Source organism: Mustela erminea, chromosome 5, assembly GCF_009829155.1.
Source record: "Mustela erminea isolate mMusErm1 chromosome 5, mMusErm1.Pri, whole genome shotgun sequence".
NCBI lineage: Eukaryota > Metazoa > Chordata > Mammalia > Carnivora > Mustelidae > Mustela > Mustela erminea.
Genome location: NC_045618.1, coordinates 107,048,938 through 107,068,092, shown reverse-complemented (window position 1 = coordinate 107,068,092; position 19,155 = coordinate 107,048,938). Strand labels below are relative to the sequence as shown.

The following is a 19,155-nucleotide window of genomic DNA, read 5'->3' as shown; positions in this document are numbered from 1 at the left end:
ACGTCTGGATTAAATCCACAAAGGAGGAAAAGTGTTTTTAAGAATGACCACAGGATTTGGCCAGTTGTTAATTAGACTATTTCAGTTAGTTTACTCAGACTCCAGAAAACAGTAACAATTTTGAAGGGTTTCATTTGATGTAACCAAAACAAGGTACTGCTTCAGAAGAAACGGTAGAATAAAGCCTGACCCTGGATGGATAGAAGTAAAACAAGCACACACTATTCACAGGCCCAGCCCTCTTGCTGTGACAGCTTGTGAGTTTGAGAAATGCATCTGAGCAGATGGGAACTGGAACCCAAGGAATGCAGGAACCCCTTTCTAAAGGTTACTCTGGCCAGTCTTTTGTCTTACAAAACAGGGTGACCTGAAGCCAGCACCAGAGCCCTCAGGGCCTCTGTGGATAGTAGCCCCCAGCCTGAACCCTCACCTCCCCGCAAAATCAGGGGTCTTGTGGCTTCTGCTCCACACGAACACCAAGTCCGTCAGAAGATGGCACTGTAGTTGGAACTTCGCAGGCATGTCTGCACACCCATGTGGCTAGAAGGCATTTGTGTGACCTAACAGACTCGAAGAGGAAAATTTCAGAATTCTCTAACTTCACTTTCAGAGAGCACCTTAGTACAATTGTACCCCTGTCCCCTTGGAAGATATGCTGGGCCAGGTACATATAGCTGCTGGGGGATAATGAAGTAGTTACTACCTATTTACTAAGGTTAGAATCTCAGTCTTTGGGATAGCAGTTTCAAGGTGGGGCTTTTAATTTCAGCCCTATACTTTACCTCAAAAACACTTTTTGAAGCAAATCTTTCTAGGTGGGTCTACTGCGGTGAGATAAAAGAAATGTAATTTCAAAACTATTCGCTAAGTAGTCACAAAAAGCAGGCAAAGTAACTCGTGCTTACGGTGCCTTAAAAGCCGGCAGTAACAGATATCTGAACTTGAGCAGTTGCACGAATTTCATCTGGAGACTGAACAGGCCAGATGATGGGGACAACGGCTAGAGCAGCAGCTTTGAAGTTGGACTGCATTACACTTGCATGGTTTTAAAAAGCTTAGGAAATCTGATGAGTTTTTAGAACAGTCCTTGGTTACTATTTAACATGTTAATAAAGTAGCTACAATGGCAGTGTAAATGCTGAACCCTTCTCTCCTCCTAAAATGGAGTATTAAAGTTAGCAAAACCCCGCTGTTACCAATGTATCCAGCAAGCCAAGACCCACAGTGATAGCCTATGGTATTTGAACCTATAAAATCAAATAGAAGGTGCCAGATCTTTTTAGTCCCTCAAACTAGGGCAAGTTTCCAAAACTACAACAAAATCCTGTCCTGTGTCTCGGGTCCCCTGAGAGCCTGTCTATGGCAAGCTTAATAGTCATGGTTAACAGAACAGGAGATCATTTTAGAAGCTGAAGATTAGTATACAGAGAGAAATCTTTACACTTTGAAAATGCTTTAGTAATGTAAACATATTAAGAATAGACCTAGATACTGTAGTCAAAACAGGGGAAAGACAGCTTCATTTTTACTTCACATGCCTCAGAGTTGAGAAAATAATATGAGCTAATGTATGGAAAAGCTTCTCATAAAAGTACTGTTATCACTATATTCCTGGGGGTGATCCTCAGAGTTCTTCATCTCAGCAATGTGTCTCCAGCTTCCTCTGTGCAGCCCTGGTCCTTCGATACAGATGTGTCCTCCGGTAGCCAAGTGAAACACATCTGTGAATCAGCTCTCTGCTCCTACTTTGTGCGGCTGCTAGAGTCTGTAGTTATGCAGAGCCACAGGCCAGAAACAATGAATGCAATTGCTGTCAGGGAGCGGGGATCCCCTCAAGAGCACTGGACACTGAGACAGGCTGAGGGGAAGAGTCTCCCCTAAGAAGTCCACGAAAGAAACTGCTGATGCAGTCGAGATGTCTGATATTCCTGGAAAGCACCTGGGTCCTATGTGTTACCAGCCTCTAACGTGTTATTCTTTGAGCCATCTGCCACCCCTCTAGTTTCTTTGTTACAGAGAAACAAGTGGAAAAATAGACAAGATTGTATAGAGGGCATTAGTTGTAATGAAAGCAACAGCAAATCTAACACATTCAGAGCTTACTGTGGGTCAAACATTGATTGTTCTAAGCACTATGCTCTTCATGTAATCTACTGGATGGGGGAGCCGCTGTTTCACTCATGTTAGTGAGGAGGAAACAGAGCAAAGAGAAGACCGGGAAGCTGCCAAAGGTCATCCCGTTGGAAATTCAGAGGCAATGGGAAAGAATCAGGGCAACCTCTTTCCTAAAATTAGACTTCAGATTAATCACAAGCAATCTGAAGTAAGTACAAAGCTGGCCTTTCACTCTTAACCACTTAACTGTATAAGAAACTCAGATGTGGTTAGTTGCCAAAAATGAGTTTGCTTTTCCCTAATCCTTTATTGCTATTTTTGCTACATTCAACATTTCTGAATATTATTCTAATTCTGAATATTGTTCTAAGGCCTGATGTCTTACTTGGATGACCTCTGATCCCTTTTCTCTAGACTTTTTCTGTGGGAACTCTTCTGCCCCCTTATCAATGCCTTATCTATATATAATGTGTGTGCATACAGACAGCACTTATGAAGCTTTTCCCTAACCTGTTCTCCTGTTCTGTTACATACCAGTCTAATAACGATCTTCACAGGGATTTCTCAAGTGCGCTTGAACATGAGCTAACAGCATTGAGCAGTTCAGGACCCTGAATTGCAAACAAATCCCTCCCTAAATTATACACACCTAACCCTGCTTTTGACCACTGCCTTGACCGATTCCATTACAACTTTTCTCGAATAAGAAAGAATATTAGCTTCATTCTATTCTTTAAAAAAGCTATTTTTCCTTCTTTTAAAACAGATTGTGGGTAACACCAAACGACCCCTAGAGAAGGTTTTGCCCTATGAGAATACAAATTCTAGCAATCACATTAGATCCTTCTACATTCTACCTACAAAATGGCTAATTCATACTAAAATCTAGTTTTGATTTCTTTTAAAAGTGTTATAAACATTTATTTGCATGCCTATTTTTAGGTCTACTAAATAATTAGCACTGAACTGATACAAACATTTTATGTTGCTAAATTTTCTGATTACTGTTTTTGGATAATATTTGCAAATATCACTTAATTTCAGAGCGATGGGATAGTGGAGTGATGACTACATTGGCCATCTGAAGATGAGATTCCAGAACTTAACTTTTTGGTTTACTTAATCAGGATTTCTTGGTAAGTTTGAGTATCTCTGGGCCTCATTTTTCTTTCTCCAAATTGAGAGGGTAAGGCCAGACTGTTTCTAAAGTCCCTAGAAGTTCTAAGATTCTATAGAACTCTGATAGTGAGGTTTTATGGAAAACCAATGTGTACTCTCCCTAGTTCGAGGGCCCAATTTCTAAAACCAATGCTTTTTTTTTTTTTAATTTATGTTGTTCAGTGACTCAATTACAAAATACTTAACTTTCAACAACTACTTCTTTTATAAGGTAATTAGAAAGGGGGAAAAACATTAATTTTACTATTTCTCTAATCCAACTCATCCTATTTCCTTGGTAGGTCAATAGTCAAGCATAAGATAATACTGATGGACAAAACTTCCCACTGGATGGAGGCTCTGACACTTCACTTTGCTTTCAGCCTACACTAACTAGTTTGAAGCTCTTCTCTTATTATCTACTTTGTTCCCATTATCTCACATTCTGAAGAAACAACAAAACAAAACAAAACCCCCTTTGCTAGAAAAGAAAAGTGGTACAGCACAAGGGACCTTCAAGAACATTTACTTTCTTTTCCTTTAAATCAGGCTTTAATTAACCAACTTATTTAGAAAATAAAGAAACAATAGTTTTTTTTAACTTGGCCTCATTTTTAACTGGCACATTTTTCATTCCAGATCTCTAGTCAGTGGCTAGTGAAAAAAATTCCAAGAGATCCTCCCCGACTCTCTTTAAATGTACAACAGCACATTTATTTTTCTCAACATCACGTTGCCCATAAGAATAAATTTTGTACTATTTCTTTGTACTCTTTCCGTGCTAAACATTCACAGCTATGTCCCAGACTTTCTTCTCTCATGTCATGATCATCTCTCTCTACCAAGCCAAGCTGGCTGTGTTCCCCTTCTACCACGATCGACAGACACCTATTTGAATCCTCAGTCACTCACTACTTCTGGTAACCTATAAGTTAAGTGACCTCACTATGTGACTCAGTTTTAATCTCCTTATCTGTAAAATGGGTGCCTACTTCACTGGCCCTTGTGAGGATTTAAAAGATTATTACAAGTAAAGAAGGCACTGAGAACAGTACACACAGAACATGATTGATAAATGTTAGCTAGGATGATAAGGATAATATTCCAGAATTTCCAGCTATGGACATTGTTATGCTAGGACTAAAAATTTGGAGGTACATTTGGCAGTGATTGTTCAAATTTAAAACACACCCACACAGCCTGTGTCCTTCCTTTAAGTCTACTTTCACAATGATATACTCACACAATTATATATTTAGCCCACAATTATATATTTACACTTTTTTCACCACAGTGCTGTTTTGAGTCAGCAAATAAAGTGAACAAATATATGGCAAGGGAGATGGCTGAATAAATTACTTTGTAGCAGTAACACAGAATGAAGGACAATTATGTAATCGCATTCAAAATGACCAAATATAGTATGGAGGGTCAGGGCAGGGAGGAATGCCTCCGAAAACCATTTCTCATCTGTAGGGAAAAAATGTGCACATAACATACAAACATTTCTGGAAATAAACACAAGAAAATTGAACAATGGCTACCTCTGGGTAGGTCTTTTCTTACTAACTTTTGTATAATTCAAACTTATTTTGCCACAAATATTCACTATTTTCATAGTTAAAACAGAAGTTCTAAAGCACTGCATATTCTGTTAGGACAAACACCTTACTTTTTCAGATGTTCTGTGTAACACAAAATGCATCAGGTCAACAAGATCCTGGCAACATTTGGGATGTCTCTGTTCTCTACACCGGGGGCACCCCTCTGTTCCCCACAGCAAAAAGGTAAAAAACATTTCGATGTTGTCTTCCTCATTGGATTTTCTATTTCTATAACATACTACAACCCTAACATCAAATGTTCATGTAAAGGAATTTTATGATTTGTCCAAAGATTTATGTACCTGAAGGATGCTAAAATTTTCAAAATTTCTACCCCTATATATCTGTGTGGCAAATAATTTCTTAGTAACAGCTGAACACTTTCAGTGAGACTCAAAGCACAGTTAAAAAAATTAAGTCTTTGGGACGCCTGGGTGGCTCAGTTGGTTAAGCAGCTGCCTTCGGCTCAGGTCATGATCCCGGCGTCCTGGGATCGAGTCCCACATCGGGCTTCTTGCTCTGCGGGGAGCCTGCTTCTCCCTCTGACTCTGCCTGCCACTCTGTCTGCCTGTGCTCACTCTCGCTCTCTCTCTCTCTGACTAAATAAATAAAATCTTTAAAAAAAAAAAATTAAGTCTTTAAGTATAACTTCTTTTGAAATTAACACAGGGCAAATTTTTAATAGGATCATTTCCCAAGTAATAATATGTAAGAACTGGTAGAGTTTTTCTTTCATTTCAGATGCTGTTAGTAAGACCCCAAACAGGCTATACAAAGGTCAATTAATTGCAAAGGACATGTTCTGTGGTTGTTCACTAGACCATAAATCACAGGCTGAAGCAATATCCACTTGGCCAACTAAAGCCATAAATTTCCACATTCACTGTTACAAACCTATGAGATTCTTAGATAGTACTTGTGGGAGACATATCCTTTCACTGTCTAGATTGGCTAAAAACCCTCTAACGATGTAGAAGGGTAACTCCAACTCAAATAGTAGAGACATATTAAGGTTTAACTAAATGAACTTCAACGGTAGAAAGGCACTGTTTCAGTATAATACAAAGTAAAATTCATTTTGGTAATTTTTAATATAGGACAAAGGTAACTAAATACTAAGAAAAAGCTGTCCCATTTATGAAAAAAATGGTACTAGAACACATGTTAACTGTGATCATATATAGGATCAAGAAATCCCATCCCTTGTTAACAATCAAAATAGTTACCTGTGGCATTAAACGGTCATTGCGATCTTGTTTTTCATGGACCCAGCCCCATATACTAATGAATGCAACAGATGTTAACTGAATTTACTTTGCTCCTAGAATTTTTACAGAATATGAAAGACAAAGGGGACAGACTGGCCAAAATATTTTATTCTGTTAGGTATGATTCCCTGATGGGCGTGTCATCTACTAAACTCAAGTGCATGATAGGGAATAGGTGCCGAGGAACAGGTCGAAGGAACAGGGAAGGAAGAGCAGGTAAGATGGAAGATGGAAAAGTATTTTGTGGAAGTCCTTGCTGATTACTTCTGCTGACTTTCCCTTCCGGCTCAATAATAGTGTTATCAGCATCTTCTCAAAGGACAGTCATGGTGAAGCAGGGAATAGCCTGACAGACCAGGGGTTGGCAAACTTCTTCTGGGGGGGGCCAGGTAAGTGTCTTAGACTTTGTTTGGCCACAGAGCCTTTTGCAATGACTCAACTCTGCGCTGGTACAGCGTGAAAGCAGCTACAGCTAACACTTCCATGAAGGAGCACTGCCCTGTTTCAATAACACTTTATTTGCCAAAAAACATTTAAGTGGCTGGACTGCTGTCACGCCCTGTGCTAGAACAAGCTTGGCTCTCAAGAAGGCAGGAAACCATCAAAGTTCAAACGTGGGCATCAATTTTTTTCCAGGTTATCTCCGCTCCTGGAAGCCACTCCCTTTCCAGGAAAGCCCATCCATAAGTTAGGATCAGCTCACAGAGTATGTGGAATTTGCCTGGTTACCTGCGTTGTTTTCTAGAGAAGTAGGATGTACCATGCCGGAAAAGTCCACCATCTTCCCAAACTCACTGCTCCTTCAAAAGCAATGCAATCCTACTTGTTCAAATAGGATAGGGGCACCTGGGTGGCTCAGTCAGTTAAGAGTCAGGCGTTTGGTTTTGGCTCAGGTCATGATTTCAGGGTCGTGAGACTGAGCCCGGTCTCAGGCTCCGCACTCAGCGAAGTCTGCTTGGGATTCTCTCTCTCCCTCCTCCTTGCATGCTCTCTTTCTCAAATAAATAGATAAACAAAATTTTTAAAATAGCATAGCATCCTTTAGTCTTTTAAATCCTGATTTTGGCCTCCAAATCTTTGTCTTGTTGTTCTTTCCCAGGGAAGAGAAACAGCAGCAGGTCCACGGACCTGGATTCCTGGGACCGCTGCTTGCTCAGTCCTTCGTACAGCCTTCCCTCCAGCCCCTCGCAGTGGGCTAAAACTATACCCTACATTTGACACTTGCCAGACGGAGGCAGTTGGTTTCAAAAATGAATTCCTGTGTTGTCACATTTCAAGATAGTCATGCGGTCCCCGGGACAGCCCATCTGGTTACACTGCTTGGCCACTGTCACAATTACACATCAAGTGGATCTACTGCCCAAATCCGGCTGGGCCCACACAAAGAATGAATACAGAACAGCAGCTTCTGCATCTGCCAGGAAACCCAACACCTCCTCCTAAGCCTCCGAATGTCAGTCAATTTCTGGAAAGACTGGAGGCTGACTTGCAGTAACAAAGGCTTTCATATTTAGCACTTAGAACCATGTCAGAGGCGCAAGTCTCCTTCCCCATTTTTCCCGGTGCTGCAGAACATCTGTATGTTTTTAAGGAGAGCTGTCACATAATTATATATCAAGGTCTCTGATCCCAGAGACACCCTACTCCAAGTTACCCCTCACAGGGGTCCTTCATATAAGGTCAGCAGCAGGTGATCGATCCTAGTTCTCCAAGAGAAGGCTTCAACGAGTCCACAAATGTTTGGAACCAGCACCCTCACTGACTGTTAGAAAATTCACCTTAGAATGAATTGACAGATGTCTCCTTGTAACTTCAGGCACTTGCTGGCCTTAGTTTTGCCCTTGGGAACTGCATGGAATAAGTCTAATTTCTCCTGTGAACAATAACCCTGCAAGTATTTAAACAATTTGAATAAAGCTATTATGTCCTCCCAAAGTCTTCCTTTTACCAAGCCAAAAATTCTCCACTGGCTATATAGCATAAGTTTATCCTCCTCAATTCATAAGTAAATCTCAAATTTTCCATCAGTTTATCACACCCTTATGTCTCCTTTTTGAAAAAAAATAAATAACTCCAACAAATATATTTAAATTCCTCTGAAAGGGATTTGCTCGCATGTCAATGATGCATAACTCTAGACAGTCTTTAAGAGGGCGTCTGGAAGATTTCTGACCAAAATATCTACCCAAGAAACACAAGTTCTTGCTTTCTTTCTTTCTTTTCTTGTTTTTTTTTAAAAGATTTTATTTATTTATTTGACAGAGATCACAAGTAGGCAGAGAGGCAGGCAGAGAGAGAGGGGGAAGCAGGCTTCCTGCTGAGCAGAGAGCCTGATGCGGGGCTCGATCCCAGGATCCTGGGATCATGACCTGAGCCGAAGGCAGAGGCTTTAACCCACTGAGCTACCCACGCGCCCCAAATTCTTGCTTTCTTGATGGTTTACAACAAATAACATTTATGATTTAGAATAAAAGATACATGTCTCATGAAGCACATTAAAATATGTGTAGTTCATGTTTTATTAAGTATACATATTGTAACATCATTGGCCATAAACTCAGTAATAAAACAGGTCTTATAAGATGGAGGACACTTCATCTCTAAAACACAAATATAAATTAGCAGAATTTTAAAAGGATGAATAGGACCTAGGCTCACTAGTTGCTGAGAAACTTTCTGGGAAATTCAAGCTTCATTTATTAAATCATTGCTTTTCAAGTGTTTGGATTCCACTTACACTGCCCTTGCTTCTTTCTTGTACATCATCTTTTCAAACATCATGGGAATTTCTTCCTTGTATGTGTGTGAAGTTGAACACCTCTTCTGACCCCTGAGCTCTGCTCTTTCCAGATATAAAAAGGCTCACTAGAATCCATATACGATGCACATTTTCCCACAGAGCCTCCTGCTATCATATCATGTACTCCAGTCTAAAATATTATTCAAGATCTCGGATCATTTAAAATAAGTTAGGCCCTTCTCTAACAATTCTTGAAGTTTACAATTCTATATTGCTATTGATAGAGGATAATTTTTAAAAGGTAAAAGCATGGCAAGAACTGATGTCAAAGATTTTGCTGAACTCATTAATAATAAATGAGGGAACAAATAAGATGTTGCAACAGGTTCAAAAGCGAATTTACAGGCAAAGGCGTATATAATTATGTAGGTGTAAATAAATGCAAAAATGGTCATCAGGAAATAATCAATTGTACTGCTACTGTTCTTTTTTTTTTAACATTTTTCAGATTTCTTAAATAGTTCGAATAATGTAAAAGTGAAGAACACTCTGAAGAGTGCTATAATAGACAGAAATTTTCACTACATTTTTTTCCCATTTCAATATAACTACACTGTAGCTGAATAACAGATGCATGACTAGTACTTCCTGGTTGAACAGGACACAATCTATAAACATGTAATGTGGAAGCCACACTGTATGACTAACACTGCTCTAGGCCCCTCACACCTAAATTACCCAGATGCTCAGGCGTGTCCAAAGCTCTTGCTCAAGAACACCTACCGTGTCCTGACCACTTCACCTCAAATTGCTGGTTTCCGCTGCCTTGCCATGACTGTGTGGCACGGTTTCTACTTGTACATCACTGAGTTTCTGACTTGAAACCACTGAGACCACTCTACCCTGTCCACCTTATAACCAGCTACACCTGGTTCTCTAGCCTTCCCAGAAATTTGTTGGGCGAGTAGTTGGGGTATTTCTAACAATTCTTGCCCAGCTCATCTGAGGGCAGGGAGCTGTGAGCTCAAGTGAATTTAGACCTGCTCCTCATTCCCCCCAATCCCCAGCCAGAAAAAAAGCTGTAATACTCGACCATGGTAGCCTAAGAGTTTGGTCAGGAGCCCAACACCCTTTAGGAGTAACACAGAGCCTACACGGAGAGCAGCAGAACTATAGTGCTGAATGCAGACTTCTCAAGGGCATGACAGGAGCAGAATCCCTCTGCTCATCATGCCCAAAAAATCAGTTCTGAACTGAAACTGAAGAGGCATCTGCTTTCCTTCTCATTCATTTACCCACCCAATAAATAGTCATTGAGTTTTATAAAGGCCTAGGCACTGTACTAGGTATTAGAACCCATGAATAAAAGAACAAAGCTTCTGTTTTCCTTGTTAGTGAGGCATGAAAACAGGACATAGGACACTGAGAAGAACAGGATTTCAAACGTTAGCATTGAGAGTTTCTTAGAATATCACAAACTTCTGACAATAGGTTCTCAGTTATTACAAATATAGTTACAAAGAACTAAACCCATTTGTAGAATTTACTCCCTTTTTTTTCATCATGATAAAAAGAAACAGCCAGTATTGTTAACGCTCCTGCATTTTTTATTAATCTCCAGTCTCTATCAATGTATCTTCTAACTTCAAAATAAAAATCAAATGTAAGCATTCCTAAGCGCAACTGGGAAAAATGGTTTGAGACATTTCTTGATAGCACAAAATGTTACATTAGTGTTCTTTATCTGTCCCAAGCTTTATTTACACTGGTAAAAATGATCCAATATTTTTGAGTGGGCTAAATGAAACACTGTGTATTAAAAATTAGCCTTGTGCTACCTCTCAGCCATCTCTCATTTTTGTTCTCCCCCCGAATCACAAACCCCGGTAAAAAGTGCGGCTTGAAAGAGATCTGGTCTTCCTACGAGGACAGCAGCAACGGAACAAAGAGAAGAGCAACAATAGGACTTCAAGAGCACAGAGACAAATGGCATTTCTGAAACAGCTCAGGGGCTCAGTTTGTTCCAACACCCTGTTCTTTCCTGAAAAAGCCTTGGCTGACTTTCCAGAACCAAAATCTTGAAAGTCATATGCTACAGGGTCCTGGGGGAAAATGCATTTCATGTGCTGATATATCTAAGAAAAGAGCCACAGTCTTTACCTAGAGCTAAAAGCGGAGACTTTACAGTCCACTTCCTAAACTATGAGGCATTTATTTTATTTATTTTAACAAGTCATTTCTTTGGCAAAGCACTTCACAGCATGGAGTATGACTGGAGCCTAAAAACCTCCATCAGTATAACTTCAACATCTGAAGCCAATTTTAGATGACAATTCCCCCTCATTTTCATGGCAAAGAGAAAGAAACATTCTCCAATTATTATTTTCAGAAATGATACAAGCCCACATTCCCCTGTTGCCTATGACACAAAGGTATACAATGACATAAAACAAATCACTTCTGTGTAGCTTGTTAAGAGTCGAGTCTTTGACCCATATGCCACGACGGAGTGCCACAGACCCAGGTACAATTCAGTCCAGCTGGCTGGTAAATTAACATGTTTGGACACACATCACTAAACCCGTATGCAGTGTGGAAATCCAATCAGTGGTGTCAATGGCCTTTGTTGCCTCACATCTTGCTACCAGATTTGCAGCTACCAGACCAGCCTTTCAGAATGTCCTAAAGCAGGTTTTGATGTTCTGTAACCTGCTCTTGGGAAAACAATCAAAGTGTGTTTATGATTTGCAATATAATGCTTAACACAAGGCTATAAAGAGAGGGCTTTGGAAAATAGTAATTAAACTAAGCAGAGAATCAGTAAGCCGGTAAAGACATATTCCATTCAGAGAGCCATTCTCAGGATGACTGTGAAAAATGCTAGGACACGATTAATAGTTCCCCAAAAGGGCGGTCATAACCATACTTCTGATTTTAAGTTATCACTTACTCTCGGCATACTACTGAATTAATGACAGCATTGGTGGCAGAAAAAATAAAACAGAAAAGCATCCGTTAGAAGATGTCACCATCTCAGAAATGCCTAAATGTGAGGACGTCAGGAAGTACATCCTAGAAACTGAGGAAACATAGCGTGTCTTCCCTTACATGGGTGGACAGATAAAAGGATACTATCTTAAGACTGCTTAAGACAAATGTTGTTCCCATACTGCATTGAAGAACAACAAGAGAATTTAAGACACTGTGATTTAAAGTTGGTATTCTTTGGTAGACTTTCTTACTGTAACCCATTCTAGCTCCACAAATTACTAGGTTCCTGGAATATAAGGAATTTGGAGAACCCCAAATTAGAAGTATTAGCCGCATATTCTAAGTTACACCGGAAGCTCAAAGTTCCTTCCCACTTCATGAGGGGGTGAAGCTCTGAAATGCACTAAGCAGAAAGACTACGGATTCACAAATATTAGGTGTGCTGGCGCTATTAGTGAAAAGAATAAAATAAATATGTATATAGGAAAAGCTCAGGAAAATGGGCTTTTGTTCTTCTTTGACACCACTCCTAGAGCGGATACTTCTTCCCAGTGATGTCTTGCATAGACCTACCTCCAGGAGATGGTGACATCAGGCAGGCTTGGGGAATTCATTCTATGAAAGTAGGTGCCAGAGCATTTAGAGAGTCTGCAAAAGACCAGGGAAGACACCAAGGGTGGGGTGGGGGGCATGGAATATGATACTTATATCCGACTACAATCTAGGAGCAAGAGGAGCACTCCAGGGCAAGGATGGCAACATTGGCTACATATGCCTCATTCTCCCATCATGTGTCATGGCAGACATTGCTAATTAATTACCACACTGGTCTTACTAAATCCATTCATAATCTCTCAATGTTCCTCAAAGTGCTCCAGGCTTTAACCCCCAACTATTCGGAGCTGGTAATCAAGATAAACCTCTTTGCCAACTCTGTTTGAAGTTAGTCACAAGTGCAATCAACCAGGGAAGGAAGCCACAGTCCTAAGGAATGCTGAAACCAAGGATGTGCATCCATCTGGAGGGTCTCCTGTGCTGTAGGGCCCTCAGGGACCCACTGAGCTGGTGATAATCAAAGTAAGCAGCTAGTTCTGGATTCTCTGATGTGAGATATAATAATATCCCTTTCCACCATCCATACAGCTATGACCGAGATACTCAGTGTGTATTTCCAAAACTGCAGGTGTAGAATTTTGGAAGTGAAAGAAGGCGGTGCCTCCGTGCTTCAACATACACAGCCAAGGGGCTCAAAGGGCCTCACAGAGCTGCATTTTGAGCCTTGGTTCCATAACAGCACTCTTGACAAGGACTCTAGCAAAGACTGAGAGCTCCAAGATAGTCCTGTACTCCTAACTCTACAATTAACACATGATGGAATCCGTTCTGTACTAGAGCTGTCAAAAGGAATCTGCTTAAGAATTAAGATTTGGAAGCCAAAACTAGCTGCTCCATGGTAGTTGAGAACCACTGTCCTCCCAGGGATTCCATTCAAACCCAAAACTACAAATTTTTTCCAGCAACTAGAGCTCAAGTAGGAGTGTTCTCTCCATAGCACAGCACCAAAGGATGAATGAATGGCAAGCAGAGAGAGAAAGCCAGGGGAGTTGCTTTTCAAGCCCCCATTCCAGAGGGAAAAACAGATCACCACAGGACACAAAACACCCACTCTCCCCAGGACTCCACGTTCATTGATTTGTCAAACCAAGATAGCCTACTTTTTTCCAGCTCTGTATCACTTACTAATTTCTATTGTTGTTTGAATGATTAAATGTGAACGCAAATACAGGGTCATTCTCTCCCACCCTCTTCCAGCTTGGTGTTCCCTATTTACAGGGAATACCAGGGCTTCGAGAAAGAGGTGTTACTGCAGAAATGCAAGTAGGAGGAAGTCCATGAGAGAGATGATATCCACAAACAGATATAGACTCGCTGCTTGACAATGCTATCAAGAACCGGAGTATTTACAGACTGAGCAATCAACAATCCCCAAGTCCGGGAAATGACTTGTGCCCAGAAACTCGTTCAGAATTTAGGCATGGGGCATAGACACACGGCAATTACACATCTCCATTTCTTAACATCCAAAAGAATTGAAGAGTGGAAGAAAGGAGAAAGGCTTTCATGATTTTTACAAACACTCAAGATGAAGGCACTTGGGTTAGAGGAAGAGACACACCAACTGTGGCATTTCCAGCCATGGCCAGTCGGCTTACTGGTGCAGACATGCTGGCTCTGCACCTGCATGTTACTTGCCCCTCAGGAAAGCAGCTGGTGCCTCAGAGGGACTTCCTGTGTGGGGTGATGGCAGACATCAGTCAAGAGCTAGCTAAAGATGGAAACACAATTTGCCTGGGTCTGGGACTGAGGGTGTACAGAGGTCTAGAGGAGAGGAAGGGTGAACCACACACGGAGCAGTTTCCTTTGTAGTCAACCCAAACAAACATATTGCTGAGTGAACTGTCCATTTTTACACACTTCTAACATTTTATACTTCTGTAGGGCTTTTTATGGGTATTTGGATGGAATGCTTTTCATTTTCCAAACCTGAGTTTTTCTTCTTTAAATGAGCACTTTCTATTCCAGTAATTTTTACTTCAGTTTGCTAAGACATATTGGAAAAAATGGAAGAACCTGAGCGACAGCTTCTTGTATAAGGAACATTCAAACCTCAATGAAGTGATTGACCAGGACAACAAAATACCAGTTCCCTCCCCTCAGAGGTTGGCAACTGATCTGCGGCAGGTATAAATTGTTACAACAACTTCGGAGAGCAATTAAAGGTGAAAATGATCTTAGCAAACAACCCAGTAATTACATGTCTTGGTGTTTATTCCAGAAAAATTCTTGAACACATGCACAAGGTTGCTCCTTGCCACATATCTTTTTAGATAATGAAAAATCGCAAATAAGCATTACCCAAAGGGTATAAAATAATTAAACTGGGGCGTGTTCATATAATGGAACACTGAAGTGCAGTTAAAATGAAATACCATATGAACATATCCATGCAGAATAAGCTTATAAATACGTGGGCAAGGAAAACACATAAAACCTCCAGAATAGGTCACCTCTGGGCTTCCACTACTATATTTATAATGTCTCATTCCTTTTTTTAAAAATCCATGGTGATTATCATAAAGTGTCAGCATTTGTTCAACATGGGTGTTCATTATATTTTGTACTGTTTGTATATTTAAATTTTCACAACAAAAATAAAATCACCAACCAGGAAATAACAGTTTATCCCATGAGTGGAAGGGAAAGTTTTCAGAAATTTGTTAGTTTTCTAACTTCTAACAAAAAACTTCTAACAAGTTTTCTAACTTCAGGGACTGCAGGTTGATCACACTACCCTAGCACTTCTGATGTAAAGGGAGCCTCCTTTTACCAATTTCGGGTGCTACCAGCGAAGATTTCCTTGCTTTCTTCCCTTATCTACACTGTATCCTCCAAACTTATTATTTCTGCCTCCAAGAGCTTCTGAGGGCTTGTGAAATCTTCTACTGTTCTATGAAGACCAGGTATCAGGATTTAAGAATATGGAGATGAATGCCAGACTAGCACAAGTGGGAACAAGCAGAAAGTGAGTCCACACTACTGTTTTGATCACAGTCACCATCATTGAAGTAGACAGTGGCAACAGCTGTCACGACCATGCCCCAAGCTCTCTGGTAACTCTGAAATGGCATTATCGCCCTTTGTATAACCATTCTGTGACACTGGTCTCATTTTACAGAGGAGGAGAGAGAAGTCAGAGGGGTTCAGCAATATGCCCTAGTAAATGGCACCCTCCCTCCCCCGCTCACCCTTCAAATGGCCTTTAACTATGCCAAGTATTTTCTCATAGCTATTACTTGCCTTCTGTACATCTTAGAAAAAAATGGTGTTGCACACACATTACGATACCGTTTAGAACAACTATGGGGGGACAGCGGCAAACATAATTTTGGAAGCTGGCAGGCAGAAACCTTGACTGAAAAGGCCTTTCGAGATCATCTGTCCCAAGGCAAGTCCTTTTACTGACATCTCAAGGCTGAAAAACAGAGGCCTATGCAGAACCAGAATGTAAAACCCAAACGGGGGACTACAGAACTTGTCCAGAATATTTTAGATTTGTTCACTTCTCCAAACACCAAGGAAGAGAGAGAGGATTTGGTTCATTCTGTAGGCAAGTTTGTTTACTGCTTCTTCATTAATGAAGCTGGGTGCTTGCTGGGTATCAACACAAAACTATGAGCTCAGGACCATTCTGCACACTTTAAGACAGGGGTGGTAGCTGGCACAGCTGGAGTGATAGAACTGGTTAACCCTGGAGGGAAAAAATGCCCAAAATTGATGTTATTGAACAAAGGATTATAGGACAAGGAGGCACACAAGTACTCATGAACTGATCACCCTTTTTGGAATACAGCATTGGTTTAAGGGCTGCCAGAAGGAGGGAATCCTTGAATTTTCTACCCCAAATCTAAAACTAGGTATTCATTTTGAGAGCACTGGTTTTTTCAATAAAGAGAAAATAAAGCAAGGAAGTGGGTCACTAGCTTTGAGATTATGCTACTTAGAGGGGGGAAGGGGAATGAGAAACATGGCTTCAGTGGGTTTCTGGGCAGAAGATGGAAGAAATCTCACCAGGGCCAAGGTTCTCATGTTTTCACATTATTGCCTAATAGATATATGGTACTGAAGAACATTGGGTGGTTTACAGATTCACCTTTGTTTTAATGTCACCAGGGAAGAGTGAAAAAAGAGAGGAGACAGAAGGGAAAAAACAGGTCCCCAAGCTAGACAAAGGAGGGGTCAGGGAAGCCAGGGTTGCCATGACAACCCAAGCACTGGTTGCATTTTAAATAATATTTATTTTACCTCCCAATTTCAGTATAAGTATGTGGTAGCTTTGTAATGTTCGAGTTGGCTAGGCTGAACAGCGTGTTTTCTTATAGGTTTCTGGGTATGGTGAGCTGCAAGAGAGATTCTCACAGGAGATGTGGAGGGCAGAAGTGAAGCAGCAGCCATTTTGTAGTTCATACATGTTGTCTTTAGCTGCTGGCTCACCTTGTTGGTGTGGAATAGCTGGCAGGTCTGTAACTGCTCCACCTTCCCCTGGATCCTCCCTCAGCTTCTCCTGGGCCAGGTGTGTGTATGCTGAGCTCCATGACTAATGGTTCAGGCTTCTGCAGGACACCCATACCAAAGTCAGAGGCGGACAGAACTGACTTGGACTTCCTTGTGGACTCCAGCCTACCCTCGCTCTCTTCCAGTTTATATCCACCCTCCTTCCCAACTGTGTGCTCCAAGGAGCTCCAGCAACAGAAATAAAGACAACAGCCTTATGGATAGTGCTCAGTCATCTTCCATGCATGTGTCAGGGTGAATCGCTGCTCTGTGTTGCTGCCAGTAATCCTGCTTCTCTGAAACCTGACCATACAAATACGCTGTATGTACTTTTAAAAAGAGCAATTTTATTTTTACAACTGGGGGAAAATATTCCAAAGTAAGGAGCAGAGAGTGTACTGTAGAAAATTTGGGAACTATCTGTATAAGGAAAAAAATTAAATCACCCACAATCCCACCAAGCAACTGTTTCTGTCTGCCTACCTCTAACTTTACTCCTTTGCAAATTTTTGATGGTACTGCTTACGGTTTTATGCCTTTTCTTTCTTTTTTCTTTTTTTAAAACATGCTGAGCAGTTTTCCATGTCATTACAATTTCTTTGAAAACGTGATTTTTCAATGGCTACAAAATACTCTGTTAGGGTTGTGTGCTATCATATAAACATCCTCTTTTAAGTTGGTTACAATCACGGGCTTTTAGGAGCAACACTGACAAGAACTGCCTCACCCTGGTATATTTCTCATCACTTCCATGGGATCAATTCCTAGAGGAGGAATGTTTCAGGCTGTGAACCCATATTATCAGGTGGTTTTGATCACTATCTTCAGGTCAATCAGCATCTCATACTGAGGCCAACGTTCAAAATACTTATCAACCAGCATAGCATGGGCACCAATGAATCAGAATCAACGATGTAATGTGGGAACAGGGTCTTAGAGTCCCCTTTGCTCCATGCCAGTAGTTAAAGCTTGAGTCATTGGGGGGAAGTAGTGGACCCTTGTGGGAAGGGTGACTGTCACAGAGATTTTTATCAGGAGACAGCTGCTTTTTACCAAGGAAGTTGGCAATATTTTGACAGTTACCATAGTTTCACTGAGGTATACCCATGTTGGAATTTCTTTTCTTTTTTTAAACTATGTTGGAGTGTCTACATGTCTTTCTCTTCTCCAGGCTGAACAAACCTCAGTTATTTCAGTCTTCCCCCACTGTGCCTCCTTTTTTCAAAAGTTTAGCCTTTTTACAGATTTCCTAACAAGCCCTACAAATTTGTGTGTTGTGTAGTGAAGATCAGATTAGGCCAAAAGTCTAATGTTGACCTTTTCAATATTGGAAGGGACAAAGAACAAAGTATAAACCAAGAACAGTGCACGTGAGCATAGGTCAACTGTTAAAAGGAGCTGGTGTCTAGATAATGGGATAAAAGCATGACAACATCAGCCCTCTCACTGCTCTAACTGCTAGATAGGACAAAGTGGTGAACGAACTGTTGTCTGAGTCACATACATCTACCCCCAAAGATTGGTGGCTCCTTCCTCCGTGCCCCAGAGCCTGTTTGTTTACCTCATTATGGAGCTTATGACAAGACTTGGCAATTATTTGATCTTATCTGCTTCTCCTACCAGGATCATCCACTCCAGGAAATTTGATTTATTTGTTTAACCATCTTCAGAATTTAGCCAAGAGTCTGCCCTGGAGGAGTACTCAATACACCTTCGGTGAATCACAAACCATCCTGCCCCTCACCAAGAGCATGACTTCATGGAATGAAGCCCCAGATACTCCAAGTCAGTTGTTTCTTAGTGGTTCAGCATGGACTTATATACAAACCGTCATCTGTCAGAGTCAGGGAATGTGCAGACAAGGCCAAGAGCTTCAGAGCCTACAGAACCTGGAGACGCCCCCCAATATCCAGCTACTGTGCTCCCCTCATTTATTCTTTTAGAAAAAGAATAAGGGCAAAATACATCCCAGTCTTATCTCTGATCACTTCTACTTCTGCCACTGTCTTTAACCCCTTAGCACTTGGGTGTACAAATGCCAACTGGAATCCATCAACAGGTGAAAACTCAATGGCAGGAAACCAAACCAAGTACTTGTTAAAAAGGTCTAGAAATATAATTACTGACATCTAGGTTTTGCCCATCAACAGACTCCCTCTCCAAAATT

General features: G+C 40.9%; 1 protein-coding gene across 6 annotated transcripts in view; it reads right to left on the bottom strand.

Moving 5' to 3' along the window:
• DAAM1 (dishevelled associated activator of morphogenesis 1) overlaps positions 1 to 19,155 on the bottom strand; it is a 163,066-nt gene that overhangs the window by 55,996 nt on the left and 87,915 nt on the right. The window lies entirely within an intron of this gene.